Raw genomic sequence first — 8,587 nt, forward strand, 5'->3', positions numbered from 1 at the left:
CTGAAAGGAAACAAGTCCCCTTTTTTTTGTCAAAGTTGACTAATGCTGTGTCTCCAAAGTTTGCACAGAATACCAGCCTTACTGGTGCATCTCATACAGATGTCCACTAACCTAATGTCTGTAGTCGGTCAAACCCTCTATAATGAATGAGGAATTGGCACTGTGATGGCACGGGGCACACGGCATTTGTATTGTGCGTGGGTATCATCTGTGACTCCAGTTCAGTCTGGAACTGTGTTTCTTCAATACGGTAACATTTTCAAGTATTTAGTAGCGTCACCACCCGTAGCCAAACTCTGCAGCCACGGTCTCGCAGAGCTTCCTCACTGGCACCCAGGCAGCTGATGTGTAAGTACAAGCAAACTGATCTCGCCTCTCACCTATTTCATCTCAGATGAATCATATTAAATCCTAAGTGATTTCACCAATATCCTCATGAACTGACACAAGTGTCTCCTCTCCCAGTACTGACAAGACAGAGTTAACTGCTCGTATAGATTCTGTTTGCAGAAGCCCTGGAGCCTCTGCTGCTCCTTCTGGTGCAGATGTGTGCACAGAGCCCTGGCAGAGCTCCTTGCTCTCTGTGCTCACCGGGGCTTGTTGTGGAGAACCAGCCTCTCGGACTTTGTGTGATATAAAACTCCTGGAAGTGATTCAGTGCCACTGCCGGTAGCTGGACTCCTCAAGAACACTTCTGCCCTTGCACCTTCTTCCAGACGGTGCTGCAACTTGGCCCTTGGGAGGCAGCCACTTCAGGATCCTTCATAATTTAAGCAATCATACCTCCGCTGATGGCTCAGTTCTACAAGGATTTCTCAACATACTTAGCTAAGACAAGTACCTAATCTTAAGAAAAATATATTCTTTAACACTTTGCACTAGGCTTCGGATGTAAAACAGGGTCTGCTAAAATGCTCACATTCCTTCTGCTGCTTAGATAGATTGCCAAAGTCATCACACCAGGTTTTATGATGGTGAGATCCCACCTGTCTGTGTTAGTGATGATTTGGGAGCAGGATAAATCCACAGCAGGAAATGTTACGTTATTGACACCTTGTGGGGCGACAAGCCACAGCCAAAGATGTTTTCCATGGCATCTTATGTCCTATATATTTGGTTGTGGATCCTCATGTGAGAGTTGTACTACTGTCAACAGCTAGTACAAGTCATCCTGATCTATATAAATGCTTTGCTACAGCTGGAATGGAGATAGCAGTGTGAAATACGCTGACCAGGTGTGCGTTTTAGGTTGCTGCTGCACAAGACACCAGCTTGGAGTTTCTTTTACTCTGTCAGTAGAGTTTGAAGGTTTTAACAGACAGCGTACTCCCCTGTAAAAAGCCTGTGTGATGGAAGATGTCTCTGGAGATTCCTCTCAGAATGCCCAGGGACTCATTCTCATTTACACTAAACTCTTTACACCCCTTGAGCAGTGTAAGTAGGCACATTTGCATTCTCTGTGGAAGGCCTGTTTGAAAGATGAAAATGCTGTGGCAAGACATCCCTGTGTAATAAGTAATCCTAATACTTCCAAAGGCCATCCAGGGTGAACGTGGGACTGCTCTAACCTTCAGCCTTTGAATACAGGACACAAAAACTGCTTTTGGCTACCTTTCCCCCCTGTTATATCCCTGCTTCGCATCTCCTCAGGCATTCAGAGAATGAGGCTCTCACCCTCCTTCGGCCTTCATTCAGTCCCTGAAAAAAAAAAAATCATCTATTCAGAAAAAAAAAAAAAAAAGGGCACCACAGGATGGCCACCAGGCTCCTGTGGTACAAAAGTCTGACCAAGAGGTTCTCTCATGTGCGGATTCCTCATAATCAATATCAGGAACTGCTGAGCATCTAATCACTGCAGCCAGTCGCTACAGGCTTAGTACTCTGGTTATGGAAATGTAGTGAAATCGGTGCAGCTGATGTTTGAAGCCAGGTGTATCTACCCTTCTGTCATGTCCCTCCGTGGATCTAACACAGGAGGGGCACTCTTGCTACACCGGTTCAGTTAAACCTATCCTTTCACCACCCTTGCAGTACAATAGCCGGGAATAACGTACTACCCTGCGGAGTTTGATCAGTAGTTCAGGGGATACTATGTTATAAGACCTTCAGATAATTTAGTGATGACTGCATTATTCAAACATTTCTGTGTTCAGGGCTACGAAGGCCCTGGAACTGCAGAGCATCTTGTACCCACGTGTGCAACAAAGGGTAGCAGTGACACCAGGGCCTAACTCCCCCGGTACCAAAGCAGATGTAGGCACTCAAAGGCCTTTTAGGTATTGAATCCTGTTGAAAGCCAACATGATTCAGGGTCCTAACTCACTTAGGCATTTTGGTAATCTCTTAGCATTCTGAAACATATAGGAGGCTACTTTCGAATTAAGGAAATTGGAAATAATGTGTAGCTGAAAGTAGAAGAGATTTCCTCCATTTATGGACAGCAAACTAGGGTATTCTCAGCACATTTTGACCGTGTCTGAAGCCCTGCTGTGCATCTCTGTGCAGCTTTGATCTCAGTGTAATACAGAAACGACCAGATTTTAGTACCTATTGTGTCAGATGAGATGATGTTGCTTCAGGGCTGAGCATGATTTGATTTTTGGTGCTGCAGAAAAACCTAGTGTCAAACAGGGCAGTAGAATGTCCTTAACTAAAATTATCTGATGTGTCCTATAGCTGTCTAAGAGATATACTGATCCCCCTAATAAAAATAAACTATCTCAGTGCTGTCGATGAGTCACAGAAAATCACTAAGTTTACTCTATTGACAGGCAGCTCTTTAGAAATCCCAATTTAAACAAGAGAGATAAATGCTTTACGGAGAAGACACCCAATTATGCAGCTGCACAAGCAAGTGGTCACAGGATGGCCCCAGGTACAAGGCAGCTGCATGAATCCAGTCTTGTGCTGTGTAAATGCCACGGGAAGGGCTTTGCTGGAACTGCAGACCAGATGATAGGCAGGGTGCAAGGTAATGCAGGCAGGAGCAGGGAAGACGTGTTTATACCGTATCCCTTCTAACAGCACGGCATACCTTAGGCAAAGCTTCGGAGCATGTTCGGCAGGCTTCCTTCCACTGTAAAAGCTCAACCAAAATAATGCCAGGACAGGCTAACATTAGAGCACAAGTCATGTTAAGGTCTAATTCTGGTGTCTCTTGCTAACTGGTGAAAACTAAGCGGTCTGTGATCATGCATTTCATTCTTGTAGACTCTCTCTTGGGTTACAAATTGGTGTGACATGAGATTAGGAGGGTCCTGGAAAGTAAATACCCACTAATACCTCATTATGAACTATTAGACATTTATTCGGATTGGTTTAAGCTGAGAGGACAGCTGGTCTACAATGGTTTAAAGAAGGAAGCAAATACTACTAAACATCTCCAGGGTCTTCTCTGCTTCTTAAAGGCATTTGGGGGTTGTTATCTGTTGTCTAATATTACTATATCTACCATTTAGAGGACTCGAGTCAGAGGCTCTCCTTAAAGAATTAGCCTGTGCTAAAGCCAGCCACCTTCCTGGCTCCCAGTTCTATGTATTGAAGATGCAGTTATTTTAACTTTGTACCATTAGGCCCTTGGTTATTATAGTATTTGTCTTTGCTTTCTTTCATGTTTAAGAATAGAAAAACTATTTAAAAGCCTCTAAAATGTAACAGAAACGTCTGATACTGGATGTCACTTACAATAGCTGTCTAGTTATTGTAAAATCAATACAAGAAATCAGCTTTCCAGACTTACAATTTCAGCATGGCCAAATGTAAGGTCATACATACACTGAGGAAGAAAGAAATAGAGTCTTACAAATAAGCAACTGACTATTTCAGGGGTAATAATGACTCAGAGAAATTTAGAAGGCATACGAATAAGATGAACACACTAACTTAAAATAATCCTTATGTGCATAAACAGAACAATAGCACATAGGTTTAAGGAGATTAGATCACCTGGATTTGACTTGTTGCAACTGATTCTGGAAGACTTGTGTAGATTTGGTGTGCAGAGCAGCCCAGTGAGAACATTAGTGGAGCAGAAACACACTCGGTATTAAGGTCCAAGGATGCTGTATTGTAACAAAGGTAGGGAATGATTTATCATCATCAATACAAATTTTACAGTATTAAAGGTACAGGTGATCTCTAAATGTCGTATTCTCTTTCTGTAGCCCTAGTATATGCCATGGAGGCTGTCTAACACTTAAGTGCAACTATGTGGAATATAATATAATTGATCTCAAGCTAAATCCTTGCAGCATAACAAAAGACAACTTTGCAGTCTGCAGGGATGGATTTAAGAAACTTTTGGAGTAGCTCAATGTACCTTCATTCTGTTTGTCCATACTGAAGCACTCCATTTGCTGCGATATCCCGAAATCACTCTCAACAGCAGATGAGATTTAGACAGTAAATCAGTTTTATTTGACTGAATTACAAATTTAAGAAAATAACTACTGAATTTGGAAAACAGATGCAAAGTAATAACTCAGCTCATTAACTACCTGCATTTGGATATTCCCAGGGTCCTCCTCTGTTCCACTCAGCTGTGGACTGACAGGACAGAGTCACAGCCTGCTGGAGCCAGAAATGGTCCCTCAGATGCAGCTGGAGACAGACTCCTCCGGGTTTGTCTCCTTTAAATTGGAATCTCTCACCTGGACCAAGCCATCTCCTCCAAAGTTCTAAACTAGCAGTGGTTTACGGGGAGTGTTAATGCACCCCAGAGAAATGTCTGAATTCCACAGTCTTGATAAATAATTTAATTAGGTTATCAATTTATGGGCCTGTTGTTGATGAAAAAATGTCTGTAACAGATCAGGCAGAGGTGCTTTCAAAATGCAACCTCATGCTGGGTGACCTAGATAGAATTACGCACCTAACTTGATTCATTCAAGAGTGCAACTATATCCCTGCTATACATCTTGGTTTGTGACCAAGTGTTGAGTCATTTCTGAGTTTACATGAGTCTAAATATGTAGTAAACTTCCTGGAACACAAAATTCTAGAGCAACCTGAAGCACTGCAGTGTTAAGGTAGCTCATTACTAGCTTTAAATAGGGACTAGTACCAAGACAAACTTGGGCAAAACTTCAGTCTTCCTGGCTGTTTGGAGACAATCCCAGAGAAACAGAAGTAAGAGTGGTCTGTTCAGTCTGGTATACAAAACTCCAGCCACTGGAAGTTAAGCCTAGAGAAATTTATATTAAAAATTAAGTGCATATTAGCTGTGAGGAGACTTAACCCCTTGACCAACTTTCAAACTGCCTTACTAGACTTTTCATCACTGCAAGTTCTAAACTATGCTAACAACAACAGCTATTACATGATGCAGGAAGTAATTCAGAGAAGTTCTGTATCCTGGATTATGCAAGAAATGACACGAGATGGTCACAATGGGTGAGTCTAAACCAGGACTTAAAAACACATCCCGCTTGCTGAGTGTGGGTTCGTACTTTGCAAAATCCAGAGTCTACTATGGGAAAAGATGCAGATATACACAGAAGGGAAAATAGACATGTAGTCCCTCCCTGGATAATCATGGGACTCACTTTCTGGACTGTACTGCAGCAAGTGCCAGTGGAGAAGTATAGATACAGCCACTATTCCTTTAATTCTATACATCCACGTGTACATGTTTCAAAAGATTTCCCCCTCAGTGTGGCAGTGGTAAACATAACCCGGACCCTCTGTGTATCACAAAATCCTTAACTAATCTTGTAATAGTTAAACAAGGCTTCTAATAGCATCTTCCTCCAGACCTTTGAAACTTTCTTGAGCGGCTGATTAGTGCTGATCAGTGCTGCAGCCAGAGCTCAGAACATCCAGAGTCCAGAGCCAGCGGAGGGTGCAGGAGCAGGGTGACTCGCTTGCACCCCGACTGGCTCAGCTGTTCTGCTAAAAGAAGGGCTACGGAGAGGAAATGTGGCACAACGTTCACGCCTTTAACTCCATCTCATTGTCCTTTGTCTCCTCCAACCTTAAATATAATCCTTCTTACATGTCAGCATTTCATTTTATCCTTTATAAAGTTACCTATAAGTTTCCACTCATAACAGCCCAAGTTTAAAAAAAAAAAAAATGCAAAGTCAAGAGTTCAAAGGCTGTCTGAAAGAACATGCCTGAAAGAAACTTATTTCAGCACTTTCTTATATTGCAACACCATCTCTATTTGCATAATCACATGCTATTTTGTTTCTAGAGAAGCTTCCCTCTCTCAGTGCTCAAGGGAAAGGCTGTTCAGGGACTGGCTCAAGGCTCTTTAGTGAGTCTGTCTGATATACAAGATCTCTACCCAGTACTTGCTGGGAGGAATAGCAATGAGTTGTCCTTCTACCATCTCATTTTACCGAATGTGGAGGCAGTTAAAGAGATTAGTTTCTTATACCGGGTGTTTAAAGCACTAACAGTTGATGTTGGGCATAAGAAGGTTTAAGCGAGCGAAGCGAGGGGTGAGCGCTGAAGAGAGGAAGCGAGCAGCGGGGTGCGAGCTTTGAGCGGAGTTCGACCAGAAATTCAGAGGGACGGAAGGAATGGGACGGGATTGTTGAGCCACTGAAGTAGAAGATGGGCACAAACTTGGTGGGAGGAACAAGCAGGTTCAACACCCGTGGCTCTCCCGCGAGTGCACGTACGGCGGTTTTCCTGTTTTTCACTTAAAGGGCGCTTTTCATCAGGGCAGCGTGGCTCAGCCCCTGCCGTCTGCTGGAAGCTGGAGGAGGCCTCGATGGCTGCCGGGCAGAGCCCGTCTCCCTGGCGCGGTGGGCGGCTGCGGGGCCACGGAGGTGCTGCTGGGGAACGGGGAGGGGGTTGTGCCGGAGCGACAGCTATGCTGGAGAGCACGAAGTAACGTTATTGTGAATAAACCGCTTATTTAGCTGACCTGATGGACGCCGTCCGCGTGGAAGGCGCCTTGGAGGGGAGTTCGCCTGCCCTCCGCCGCCTGCTGCAGCTCTGAGAGAGAAGGTTGGAGCCCCGTCCATCGTCCCACCGGCGCCGGGCGGCCGGGGCGTTGCCGCAGCTCCCCCTCTTTTTCGCGTTACCCTTCATCGCGAAGGTGGCCCAAATTCTGCCATTTCCCGGGCGCTGCCGAGGCGGGCAGCGGGGCGAGGCGGTGAGGAAGGCGAAGGCTCGGCAGCCTGCCTGCCGCGGGCTCGGGCGCCATCTTGTGCCCGCCGGGCGGGAAGCGCCGGGCTGGAGCCCTCGGGCAAAAAAATCTGCTCCTGTCCCCTCAGGAAGGTAGGTGCGTTGTGAGGAGATGGCTTCTGGAATAATGCTGGGGGTTCACAGCCAGTTTGCATGCGCCTGGTTTTTGTTCACCCTGCTGATGTATCATTTACTAATGTGCCCAAGGGATCTGGGGAAAGAAACCAAAAACAACAACCGTATAGGAAGGTTAAACCAGTCTCTCTCAGATTAGCTTTTCTGTACATTGTGTGATAAACACATGCAGCATCAGTCACTGCACGGCAGAGTCCCAGGAATAAAGCACGGGTAAGGATTGTCTAAATCCTCACATCAGGGCCCTTTACATTGCAGGCAATTGCTGAATACATGTTTAATCCGGAAAAGCCCACAGCATGCTGGCTTTCTTTCTATCAACAGCCAAAACCCCCATTTTCCATCCAACGTAAGTCTTGCATTAAAATCTGGAGATCTGGCATTAGGACATGGCACAAGACAGGGCGGAGCGATGGCCTTCAGGCCTCCTGTCGCTCCCGGCCATCTTGGGATAGGAACTGGTCCCCACTGGGCTGAACAGGGAAATAAACCAAAATAATAAAATAACAGCTCTCAGCATGTATTGCTAATTACTATCCGAAGGAGAACAGCTTCAGGTGGGGAAGATGAAACAGAGTTCTCCCTAAGAAAGGTCAAAACCAGTCACCTATGGCAGTACTGGCACCCCAGCCCAAATCGCAGAGCGAGCATCTAAAGCAGGGTAGGCTGCAAGCCAGACTCAGCCACCTGTTTTATGACAGAATTTACAGGTTGAAAATGCTTCTGGCTGGTTCACCCCTCCATGTCCAAGCGCAGCATCTCTCCTTTGCCCAGGCAGTGTGAGCCAGTTTCCACCGAGAGGTCTGGGCCTCCGAACCGGCGGTGATGTGCTCTTGCTGACTGGGCGAGGAAGTACAGAAAACGTGTAGAAAACAGAGGGGAATGAATTAATAAAGTAAATGCCACCTTCTCTGGACCTATCAAATAATTTCCCCAAATCTTAAGTGTAATTCACGTGGGACTGTTTTTGTGTTGGTACAAGGGGCAGTGGGAAGGAGTGCCGCACATCTCCGAATGGCAGCAGCCCTGTGGAGTGGGGAAGCTTCAGCTGGCATTATTTTTTCCAAGCCTACGTAAACCATTGGAACGATGTTCTCAGCGGCACGAGACGCCTCCTGTTTGCAATCACCCAACCTTCTGAATACAGAGACACCAAGGTACTGGACCCTTAGGGAAACCCGTGAAGTGAAGGTCTCAGATTAGACAGTCCCTCTCACCAGGACGGCTTGCACCCTTTCTGCACTTCTGCTCTCCAGCAGCTGTCTCCCAGCCGGTTTTGAGGTCTCTGAAAACCGTCTCCCTCCACTTACTTGCA

The sequence above is a fragment of the Aquila chrysaetos genome, chromosome 2, assembly GCF_900496995.4.
Source record: "Aquila chrysaetos chrysaetos chromosome 2, bAquChr1.4, whole genome shotgun sequence".
In the NCBI taxonomy this organism is placed as follows: domain Eukaryota; kingdom Metazoa; phylum Chordata; class Aves; order Accipitriformes; family Accipitridae; genus Aquila; species Aquila chrysaetos.